This window comes from Alnus glutinosa, chromosome 10 (assembly GCF_958979055.1).
Source record: "Alnus glutinosa chromosome 10, dhAlnGlut1.1, whole genome shotgun sequence".
Lineage (NCBI taxonomy): Eukaryota > Viridiplantae > Streptophyta > Magnoliopsida > Fagales > Betulaceae > Alnus > Alnus glutinosa.
The window spans coordinates 13,369,743-13,382,643 of NC_084895.1; the positions used below are offsets into that span (position 1 = coordinate 13,369,743).

A 12,901-nucleotide genomic window follows, 5' to 3' on the forward strand; every position below is an offset into this window, starting at 1 on the left:
TCGCTTAAAATAAAAGGTGATTTAATATGGTATTTAAAAGAAATATCACGAATTCGAACTTTGACTTCATAATTTTTTCATGGTTTTAGTTAAATATTAATATTTCAAATGTTAAATCTTCCTTGTTGTAGGGAATTTAAATTCACACATGAATGGGGGTGTTACAATAAATGGTTATTTAATATGATATTAGAGCAGAGGTCATGAATTAACCACGACTTCATAATTTATCCCGCTACAAAAAAAACGTTGTTTTGAGCCGCTTTTTTAGAGCCCTTTTAAGCCCTTAAAACGGCTCTAAACAATTTGAGTCGTTTTTTTTTTAGCCGTTTTACAAACGGGTCCACACCTCAAGTATTAAACATTAAAATTGATCCCTTTCTACATAAAACGGTTCAAACTTGAGCTGCTTTTATAAAAGCGTCTCAAAACTGTTTGAACGCTTTAAAAAAGCGTCTCAAAACTTTTTGAGACGCTTTACAAAAGCGGATCAAACAATTTAGAGCCGCTTTTATAAAGCGGCTCAAAACTGTTTGAGTCGGTTCAAAAAAAGCTCTCCAACCGGTTTGAGACGCTTGTTAAAACGGTTCAAAACTTTTTGAACCATTTTAAAAAGCGGTTCTAAAGTTTAAAACGCCTCTAAATTAGAAAATAATTAAAATATAAGTTTTGAGCCGTTTTAAGTGTTAAAACGGCTCAAAAATTTTAAAATAATTAAAATATATTTTTAGAGCCGTTTTAAGTGTTAAAACGGCTCTAAAATTAAAAATAAATAAAATACAATATTTTAAATTTTTATTTTTATTTTTTTTAAAATACCTAATTGCAAAAATATTGTTTATATATATAAACTCATAAACATCCACATAAACTCATATAACCCAAACTTCATATCAAGGCATTAAAACAAAAACAAAAACAATAACAAATACAACATATCACCATACATAATTTCAATCAACCCCAAACCAATCAAGTTACCTACAATCATAAACGGCATATCACCATAAATAATTTCAAAACATAATACATAAGTTACCTATGATCACAAACCGATCAAGTCCAACCGATAACACAAAAGTTACCTACATCATTTACAAAATTCAATACTACATTCACAACAACTCAAGTTGTCTTTTTCACAATAGTTCTTTTCACATAAACTCATATATAACACAAACTTCATATCAATGCATTAAAACAAAAACAATGTCTTAATGTACACACCAAGACATCAAAACAAAAACAAAAACAATAATAAATACAACAACATATCACCATATATAATTTCACTCAACCCCAAACCGATCAAGTTACCTATACAATCATAAACGGCATATCACCATAAGTAATTTCAAAACATAATACATAAGTTATTTATGATCACAAACCGATAACACAAAAGTTACCTACATCATTTACAAAATTCAATACTACATTCACAATAACTCAAGATGTCTTTTTCACGATAGTTCTTTTCAGATAAACTCATATATAACACAAACTTCATATCAATGCATTAAAACAAAAACAATGCCTTAATGTACACACCAAGACATTAAAACAAAAACAAAAACAAAAACAATAATAAATACAACAACATATCACCATATATAATTTCACTCAACCCCAAACCGATCAAGTTACCTACAATCATAAACGGCATATCACCATAAGTAATTTCAAAACATAATACATAAGTTATCTATGATCACAAACCGATCAAGTCCAACCGATAACACAAAAGTTACCTACATCATTTACAAAATTCAATACTACATTTACAACAACTCAAGATGTTTTTTTCACGATAGTTATATTCACATAAACTCATATATAACACAAACTTCATATCAATGTATTAAAACAAAAACAATAACAAATGCAACATATCACCATATATAATTTCACTCAACCCCAAACCGATCAAGTTACCTACAATCATAAACGTCATATCGCCATAACTAATTTCAAAACATAATACATAAGTTATCTATGATCACAAACCGATCAAGTCCAACCGATAACACAAAAGTTACCTACATCATTTACAAAATTCAATACTACATTCACAACAACTCAAGATGTCTTTTTCACGATAGTTCTTTTCACATAAACTCATATATAACACAAACTTCATATCAATGCATTAAAACAAAAACAATAACAAATACAACATATCACCATATATAATTTCACTCAACCCCAAACCAATCAAGTTACCTACAATCATAAACGGTATCACCATAAGTAATTTCAAAATATAATACATAAGTTATCTATGATCACAAACCGATCAAGTCCAACCGATAACACAAAAGTTACCTACATCATTTACAAAATTCAATACTACATTCACAACAACTCAATATGTCTTTTCCACGATAGCTCCTTATGCATATCAACATCATCAGACGTCAAGAGCACATCACCTACATTAGTGATTTAAATGAAATTTGTTATATATATATATAGAGTAACGATACATGTAATATTTTCAACTTTATATACTCAAAAAATAACCATTTAGTCCTAATATACATTTTCAACTTTATATACTCAAAAAAATTATAGTTAATCATGTTTGGAGCTAACCTGGTGGACTAGTTACTGTGGATGTCACCCTCACGATGAGCATGACGCAGACGAAGAGTTGCGTAGAAGTGATGCATTGACTCTAGCAAGATCGTCAATCATCTTCTGCATCTTCTCCATCATTTGATCTTATCTTGCAATTCTTTCATTAGTTTGTTTCCTCTCTTCATCCGCGATTCTCCTCTCTTCATCCGCTCTTCTCCTTTCTTCGTCCGCTCTTCTCCTCTCTTCCTCTGTCCTTCTCCTCTCTTCCTCCCATCGCTCATCCGATATTCTCTTCTCTTCCTCCCACTTTTTCATCATCTCATTCATTTGAGTATTAAATGCAGCTTCTTGAGCCAACCGTGATGCAGATAATCGAGAGGTGGGTCTAACTGGTAATGGGCCAACCCCCATTCCACGAACACGACCCGAATATTCTACCCTTCCCATTGCCCTTGCAAGAGCATCATCTTCTGCCCATAGTATTGAACTCATACAGGGTTCGCTCTTGCAGTGTCATCTGTCATCAGCTCCTTCAACTTTTCCTGACATATACATATTAAATGTGTTAATTATTAGACACTTATTTGCTTTGGAATAAATACTTATACTACTTTATTATATGATATATTCAACAACACACAAATAAAGACAAAGTTAAGCACTTACAATCGTCTCTCCAGCTGCTTGCGTGCTGGGCGTCCCATCCCTTTTTGTGTGAGTTGCCACAAGTCTCTTAAATATTTTTTTGTCCCATACATACTTTTAGGCAAAGCTGGCTCATCTGTTGGTACTATCTCATTGATGAACTCAAGCAAAGATGTAAAAATCGTATTACTGAATCCACCCACACACTTCAAGTTGTATAGATGAACAATAGCTGACAATTTGCTATATTGTGTTTTATCATGAAGTGGCTTGTCTGTATCCTGAACCAAGTTGTAGAATTTCTTGGCACTCTCATCGATCTCTTCATCAACTGCTTCAGGTACATAATCGGCTTCCACTTCCACTTGACACTCACCATCGTCTGCCCGAGTATTATGCATGCCAAAAACATCTTGCAACATGGACTGCATCGTTCTTGACTCGTCGGGTATTGGTACAATATTTGCAGCCGGAGCCGGCTTGGGAGATTCAACAACATGTCCTTTATTAGGTACAGGAGCCCTAATCTTCTCCCCATGCCAAATCCATTCAGTGTAATTAGGCATAATTCCCCTTCCACCAGTCAAATGGTCATATACTTTTTCTGGCCGTAAGCTCCTGTTCAAGCCACACTTCTTGCATGGACACACAATTGAATTTTTATTTCTGGAGTTCATAACTGCATACTTCACGAACGCTTCGGCCCCTTCCATAGACTCCCTCGAACCTCTCCACTTCGTCATCCAACTTTTGTCCATATTTATCTTACTACATTATAATACAGAAAATGGTTACAAATATATAACACAAATTAAGGACTGTGTTATATACACAGGCTACCACCATTTTTACTTTTTAATATGTGGGCCACCAAACCAACTCAAGGTAGCTTTACTTGCCAAAAAAAAAAAAAAAAAGACACAAAAAAACTTAAAACAACTTTAAAAACAAAAGCCTAAACTATATAAGATTATGGAGAGTAACAATGATTTCATTATGCTTCAATCGAATTCGAATCAAACTCATCCAAGATAAATTTAACAAATATGCCGATAGATCATTGCTTAAATATATATATATATATTCTCATTACCATCATAGTGATATAGACCAACTATGAAAACAATTAAATAAATTAACTCTAGGCATGACAAAATAAATTGAAAGTTATATTTATCTATTTTTTGGTTTATTTATTTCGTTAGTTATATTTTTTAATATTTTGAATCAATTTTTATTTACTTCGTTTGTTTTCATTTAAAAAAAAAAAAATTGATCCCCCGAACAAAAATTATGGGTCCACCACTGTTTTCATTCATAATTCACCAGAAATTAACCAAAAAATACTAGAGTATTACACTGTTACTATGTTTTTTAGTTTTTCTTTACATACCAATATTTTTTATTTCCTGAAAAGTTTTAGGTATGAATCAAAGTTTTACACTAAACTATTTTTAGATTATTACACTGTCTAAATATGCTTTTATATTTAGATTGCTATTTTAAATAGTCTATGAATATACAGTTTTTGATATGTATTTTAATTTTATGAAATATCTAAATTTAAAAATAATAAAGCAGCAATAAAAAGCAGAAAAAAATTTAAAAAATAAATAAATGACAAAAAATAATAATAATAAAAAAGCGTGCGGGAGCTGTGAGAGAGACACCTCTTGTTCTTCGCCGGTCGGAGCTGTGAGAGAGCGTCGCCGAGCTCGTTCTTCGCCAGTTGGAGCTGTGAGGGAGACACCTGCAGAGAGAAAGCGTGAGGGAGAGAGAGAGCTAAACAGAGAAACAGAGAGAGCTAGTGACCCGGACTTACCCGGCCTTCCGGTGGTACCCCGGCCGGTGGTGGGGGTTTCCCTGAGAGAGTGACAGAGAGACCGCCGAGGGAGAGAGACGAGAGGGAAACACCGACGCAGGACCGGAGAGGAGAACGCCGATCGACCTTGCAGCCGGTGGCCGGCTTCACTGAGAGAGAGAGAGAGAGAGAGAGAGAGAGAGAAAAAAAAGAGATAGCGTTTAGGCTGGCAGGTTTCACATACAGGGGAGAGAGATGTTGTTTTTTCAAAAAACAACTTTCGCAATAAATGCGAAAAGACAAGGGATTGGCGCGGGACAGATTTGTGTCCCGCGCGCCAGGCTCCGCCTGGAGTCGTTTTGTATAAAAACGACTCCAGATGGAGTCGTTTTAATAAGAAACGACTCCAATTGGAGTCGTCTTACTATAAAACGTCTCCGGATTGAGTCGTTTTACTATAAAACGACTCTGTTTGTAGTTGTTTCAATAAAAAAAACGACTCTGTTTTGAGTCATTCCATATTAAAACGTCTCCAATAATTTTTCATTTTTTTTTATATATATATATATAACATAAGGAGACGTTTCAGAAACGACTCTAAATAGAATATTTTTTAATAGAGCCATTTTATTAAAAAACGACTCTATCTAGAGTCGTTTTTAACTAGTAGGGCTTCAACTAGAGCCATTTTTAATAAAAACGACTCCATAACGACTCAAATTATTTTAAATTTTTAATATATATATATATATATATATATATATATATATATATATATATATATATATATATATATAACATATTAATTATATATATAGTTAGTATATATATGTTTAATTAGTATATGTATATAGATAACATATTATATATATATATATATTGTCATACTGACTAAATACTATACAGTCTCTTTGGAGAGAAAAACCTAAAAGCTTCGTTCGCGGTAGGGAGAGGCTTCCTTTCTTGATCACGATGGTCACTTAATGAGGCCGTGCAATTTGTCTTTGGTTGGTGTATGACCCATGCACATGCATCAGCGGTTTAGATCTTCTGTTTTATGCACGTGTGGGCTATAACTCTTTTCTCTAGTCTCGGAAGGAGTCGACCTAAGCTTGTGAAGATTGTCCATTGCTAAAGGGGTTTCCGGAGAAGGCATGTGCTTTACACACGTCGACTCCAGCAGTTGTTTCTTTCTCGGAGCCGATATTTTAGGATGATAGGATCTTTGTTTATTTTTTGTTTGTATATTCTTGCTTGTGTTCAAAGTTTACCATTTTTTTAGCTGTTTTAAGCCAGGTTTTTTTTTTTTGGTTTTATGAGTAGAGATTCATTATCTCTAGTTCACTTCAATGGCGTTTGGTCGGTTGGGCTTCGTTTCTTGTCTTTGGGTGTTGTGATTATATATATATATATATATATAAATTACTTTTATTTTTAGTATATATGGTTAGAATCATTATAAATTGTGTTATTTTAAATTTTTAAAATTGGAGACCTTTTTTGATAAAAGGGCTGGAAATTAAAGCCGTTTTTTTTAAAAACGGCTCTAAGTGGAGCCGATTTATATAAAGCGGCTGGACATTGAGCCGTTTGTAAAGTGGCTCAAAGTTGAGCCATTTCGTAAAAACGGCTCTACTTAAAGCCATTTTTAATAAAAATGCTCAAAATAGAGTCGTCTTTAATAAAGGGCTGAAAATTGAGCCTTTTTTCATAAAAACGACTCTAATTAATATTGATAAGGGAAATAGTCATGGCTCAAGTTAGAGCCGTTTTACATAAAGCGGCTCAAATTAGAGCCGTTTTAGATAAAGCGGCTCCATTTTGAGCCGTTTAAATTGAAGTGACTCGAAATTTGTTTGAAGCCGTTTTTTAAAAGGGCTCTAGTTTGAGTCGTTGTAATTATAAACGGCTCCAATTACAAACCGTTTATAAAAACGGCTCCAATTGGAGCCGTTTTAATTGAAAACATTTACAATTGGAACCGTTTTTTTAAAACGGCTCCAAAAGAAACGGCTCAAAATGCCTTTTTTTTTTGTAGTGCGGCCGTCCTTATTTTAGTTGAATATTTCACATGTTATATCTCACTTGTTTAGTGGAATTTATATTCACTGTCGAATGGGGGTATTACAATAAATGGTGATTTATATGGTATCAGAGTAGAGGTCATGACTTTGAACCCAAATTTCATAATTTATTTTTTATTTTAATTAAAGTCTCAATTATTGAAGAGAATTTAAATTTTTCACACGTGAACGAAGTGTTAAAATATTAATTTAAACATATATATGTTTGTTTCAGAACTCTATTAATAAAGAAATAATAAACTGTTGGTCACTAGAAAGTGAGTAAACAAAAAAGAAGAAAAAGATAATTAACCCTTGTTCACAAATCCTTTTTCTTTCATTTTTTGGCAGTTCGTCTACTTGCTCTCCAACCCAAATGGGACGACGAATCTTGGACATTTTATTTTCTCTTTGGAACCTTGGTGCGCGCTGGTTTTGGCTCAAATTTCATCATTTCACTCCCTAAGGCACATTAACCTTGTTTCTTTAATCCTTTGTCTTGCTTACGGCGCTTGTGCCACTGCTGATTCCATCTACATTGGTAAATAAAAAGCCATATATTAATTATATCATTACACATGCTGTATATATATATATATTAATTGGATATATATATATATATAATGTGCAATATTTTCTCTTTGTACTCGCATGCAGGAAATTCCAAGAATGCACCTGTTAGGGACTATTCAATCAACAGAGCTGAAGAACATCGTATTTCCAGTGCCTTTAATGCTATTTCAATCATCATTACTACTTATACGTGCGCCGTATTGCCTGAGATACAGGTTTTCTGACCCTTTTCATTGAGTTGATATATAGCTGTTCAGAAAATTGATTTAAATAGATGTACTTGTAAATATGTTTAATGAGTTTTAACGCAGAGTTGGAGCTTATTTGAGATTGCATTAAAAAATAAAGTTTTTGTTGATTATAAAAAAAAAATTAGAAAAAGCTTCGCTTTTAAGTTCGTTTGGGTTTACAATTTAAAAAAGTACGATTAAAAACTAGCAATTTTAAAAATATGCGATTTAAAAACGCAGTTAAGTGTTAAGTAAAATCATAGCTTAACTTTTAAATTTGTAGTTTAGCTTTTAAAATACTATGTTTTTAAAAACGCATTCCTTTCTTAGCGATTTGAAAACACTGTTTTTCTACGTTTTCTATCCACAAATTTTTAAAAAACGCACTCTCAAATAATACAGTTTCAACGATTTGGTTTAAAATGTACTTTTAGCCTATAAAATTGCACTTCCAAACACACTCTCAAGCTTCTGTTGGAAAACGCAATTTTCAAAGACGTGCTTTTAAAGTTTTTGACCAAACTGACCAATTTTTACTTTGCATAACTTCTTATGTATTAAAAACACTTTTTAAGTTCCTTGACGGTCTTAATTAAAGCAGGCTCTTAATGCAATTCATTATATGTTTTGTCCAACTTGCAGGCAACTATAGCACCTCCAGTGAAGGGAAAGATGTTTAAAGGCCTATGCCTCTGTTCTGGCGTTGTAGTGACAACATTTTTCAATGTAGCAATCTCGGGGTATTGGGCATTTGGGAATCAGGCTATGGCAAAAACAGTTCTTGCCAATTTTATGGGCGATGGCAAGTACTTGTTGCCCATTTGGTTTCTTTTGATGACGAATGTCTTCACTCTTTTACAAGTATCGGCTGTCTCTGTGGTAAGATTATCTCATTACTAGCTACTCTACCAATTTCCTAAGTATTGTGCACTTGGTTAATGATCACCAATATTCCTTGACATGTTTTCATCAAAAACTTTTTTGAACCTCACGTATTCGATGAAATTAATGAATCGAGACTTTTGGATATGATTGAATAAAAGAAAAACAAAAAAAATAAAAAATAAAAAAATAAAAAATAAAAAAATTACTGGATGGCCAGGTTGTTGACACTGACAGCCTCCAAGCACATTTGTGTCCCGACTTAGAAAAAGAATTAGCCACATCTGCAGTCTGCACTATCATTTTAAAAGTACTAGTCAAAGTTACAATTGTATTTCACTAAAATCAGTTATAAAGTCTAGTTTAACCTAATAAGAAGCCAATTTTTACTTAACACCTATCTATCATAATAATTAAAGAACCACTATGAAAGTTGATACTCATATCATAAGAATCCACACAATTAGGCAACGTAGGCTATTATTTTTTGGGGGTGTTATAAGCTCTGCCACTAAAATCACGGATGTTCTCGCTATGGCAACGTCATGCTATAGTGTTCAACATGGGGCTCCTATAAAACAAAGAAAAAAGTCACCTAAAACTGTTACAGTCATAGGGGACTTTGGAAACCTCCGATATACTTAAGTCAATAAATGGTTATCTGATAGAAAACTTGATGCCGAGAGTGGGAGATGAGATAATGTGCGTAGCCCGGATTGTTTGCCCCCCTTTTTTGGGAGGCTTCATGGGAGTGGTCCCTTAGATGCTTGCCATGTGGTAGACTTATATTATATCCCTCCCATTACTTTTTATGTAGAGGTTGCTTGAGTGCGTCTAGAGTATGTGAGTATTTATTGTTGTTGATGCAGTTTTCGACCGGTAACGTGGAGACACCGTTCTCGAAGAATGCCTTCAATAGCCTACAAAGGCGACAAGAACACGCTGTGGGTTTCCCCAGCGGTCCTCCTCCGATGCCCAAGTTAGATGGATGAGTCAATGAGATAGAGGGAGAGAGAAAGTGAGTGTGAAAAAAACTTAATACATGAATCCTGTTATTTATAGACTGTCATAGTTATGGTTAGGTAAAGCTGCTTCGGCTTTTAAGGGACATGATCTCTTCTGGCACGAGCAGTGTTCAGGTACAGTTCAAATAGTGGCTTGTCGATTGACTTACCTCTGGCGAAGCATGGGCTCTCAGTGGATCCCGGATTTCCTGGTGTTCAGTCACCTAATCGTGTCCTTTGGTCAGTCTCACAGTTATGGCTTTCAGTCGGTCAGGCTACTTGGATGATTCACGGTCGGCGAATGCCTTGGTCGGGAAAGATGGGTTCCCCAACAGTTACCCCCCAATTCTTTTGTCTTATATGTGAGACGAAAGGATTTTTCAGTAATTCCTCTGCTGCTGCCCTCCGTTTACTTGGTGTTGACACAGGCCGTACTTCGACGTAATTTTCGGCTTTACGCCCCTTCGCTCCTCTCATTGCTCGAGATCAACACACGGTCCGTGTTGATCCTCAATGGCCAGTCTTCCCCGTAACGTTCCCGAGGTCAGCAAGGGATCCGCCGTCTCGGATTATGCATCTGGGGGAGTGCCCCCTATTGTTTTGCCTTCAATGCATACCGAGTGATCCTTGAATGATTCCTTTCATTTGATACAACAAGTGTGTTTTGTAGCCTAAGGATCCTCAATTAGATAAGGTGTTCCCGATAATATTTAAACTACCTATACTTATGTGTTTGTTAGCAACTAGATCTTGCGGGTTATCACTTAGCCATCTTTTTTAATCAGAACCCTGGCACCTTATGCTCTCCAGAGCGTCTACTTCCCGACACCGAGAAGTTATGTTTGTCTACCAGACAGGATTGTGTTTGTCGGGAGGGGCAGCTGGCGATTTTTTATTTTAAGAAGTGCTTGGGAGTTTCGAAATTCAAAATTTTGAAAATTTTGAATTTCGAACGTTTGCCGCCCTGCCACTGGCATTAAATTTTCCTGACACCTCAACTGTTGCGTCAGGGGCAGTAATTATTAATTACTGCCACGTCAATATCCGCACAATATCTGCTAATCGAGTCGATTTGATTTCCGGTCATGGGGATTGTTTTCCCTAAGGTAGCCCATCCGGACTCCTGGTTGCAAGGACCGGACTCACTTTTCACTTTTCACCTTTCACTTTTCATCTTCACGTCCTTTTCCTGCTCTCCCGCTTTTCTTCTCATGCTTTCGCTTACATCTTTCTCCCTATTTTCAGGAAATGCCTTCCAAGGATAACGTCGGCGCCTCATCTGAACCCACTCGTGAAGTTGAAGAAAACATAGTGGGGGAAGATGAAGAGGACGTTCTCGGGAACAACCCCCCAGTACTTATCCCTCTTGAGAATCGACACGTCTCTCTTCTGTCCGTGAAGAACGATGGGTCTTGCGTGTAAATTACGATATCGGTAATTCAATCTACCTTCACTTCTGAGACCCATCTTCACTAAGCATCACGGGCGGCGACATTTCCTTATTTGAACGGATGTTCATGGCAGGGTTAAGGCTCCCATTCCCTGAGGGTAGCTCCGAGTCAAATTTTCCCAAATTCAGGAAGGTATCTGTTTGCATCGTTCATACTTTGGAGGACCGTAGTCGGGACTCGGATGTCGATCCCGCAACTCCTCAATGTGTACCAACCAATGATGGACTCCGAGGGTATTGTGAAGCTACGGACCCGCCAAGGCCCCTCGTTTATCTTTTTGAAGCCTGTCTATTCAAACAATAAAGAATGGGAAAGGCAAGTTTTTCGAGTTTCGGGGGAATGGGAATGCCCCAAATCTGTGAACCTTACCAAATCCCAAAGAATTTCTCGGGAGTGGAGGGCTTTAGATAGTGGCTTGACCAACCTTCCCGAGATATCTGACGAAGAACAAGATGAGGTGACTCGCATGATCGACTATTGCAAGAATCACCACAAGGTGGAGAATGACTTCGACGCGATTGTTAACGACAAATCGTTGAACGATCATTTGGGCTAAAAAATTCCCGAGAAAAAGGTTCCACTCACCAAGACCGGGAAACCCAAGACTGCGAAGGCCAAGGCCTCGGTAGCTCCCATTCCATCCCACGTTCAGAGAGAGGCTTCACGAGCCAGGAAGCCCTCTTCTCAGGCTCCCAGTGTTGGGGGGATCCCTAGAAAGATTCAAGGGAAGAAAACCCTTCGGCGAGCAGAACTTCTACTTCTCGGGAGAAGAGCATACCTGGCAGCTCTCATTCTCAGGGGCGCGATGCTGTTCCTGGCTTGAGAGCCATTGTAGAGCTCGACGTCCCCCTATTCCGAGAGGTAGGGGGTGGTGATCGAGATGGGCATTCCTGAGTCCCCCCGAGCAGTTGCAAGCAGTTCAACGAGTGAACCGAATGCTGAGTCCCAGGAGGAAGTTTCGGTTGTCGAGGCTCGGAGGGACATCGCCTCGCCAGGAGTCCCCAAACAACGGAACATTCCCGAGTCCGAGACACAACAGACTACCCAACCTGAAACAACACGTCTTCGCAAGGGCGTGGGTATCAAACACAAAGCTAGCAATCTCCAAAAAGACAAAGCTTTGAAGAGGCCTCACGTTGAAGAGGGGGATGACTTCATACTTAACGAGATATCCCTTGCCGCCCAGAGCTTCAGGCTTCCAGAGTTTACATTGCGGGGTGAGCCTCTCTCTCCCTCGAACATTCCTAATGAAACTCACGAGCGGAGCGAGTCCTCTCCAGAGCATCTGGCCACTTCTGATGTCCGAACACTCGAGGAAGGATTTGCTGAAGCTCCTAGGGTGGTTTCTCACGAGGTCCAACTGAGAAGCCCTGACTCAGGATCCGAAGGAGATCTCCATAACGAAGAGCCCGGTCAACGTACAACCTTGGACCCGGGTACCTCAATTCCCAAGGACACACCCTTAGGAGGAACTTTCATTCCGAGTACTTATGGAGCCGGGCCTTCCGGCGCTTCTTGCACGTTCGACTTCTTGGGTGTCCGCCTACTTGGCGACCCTCTGGAAGCCCTAGCCTCCGTTCTCCCGATGAGCTTTTAGAGGATATCGGGAGAACTACACCTTTCAAATTTGCCTAGGACATCATCGAATCCTAGATCGCGGTATTTTCCCTTT

General features: G+C 37.2%; 1 pseudogene; it reads left to right on the forward strand.

Annotated features, from left to right (window-relative positions):
* The window catches only part of LOC133879062 (GABA transporter 1-like), a 30,552-nt pseudogene that overhangs the window by 1,766 nt on the left and 15,885 nt on the right, over window positions 1–12,901 (forward strand).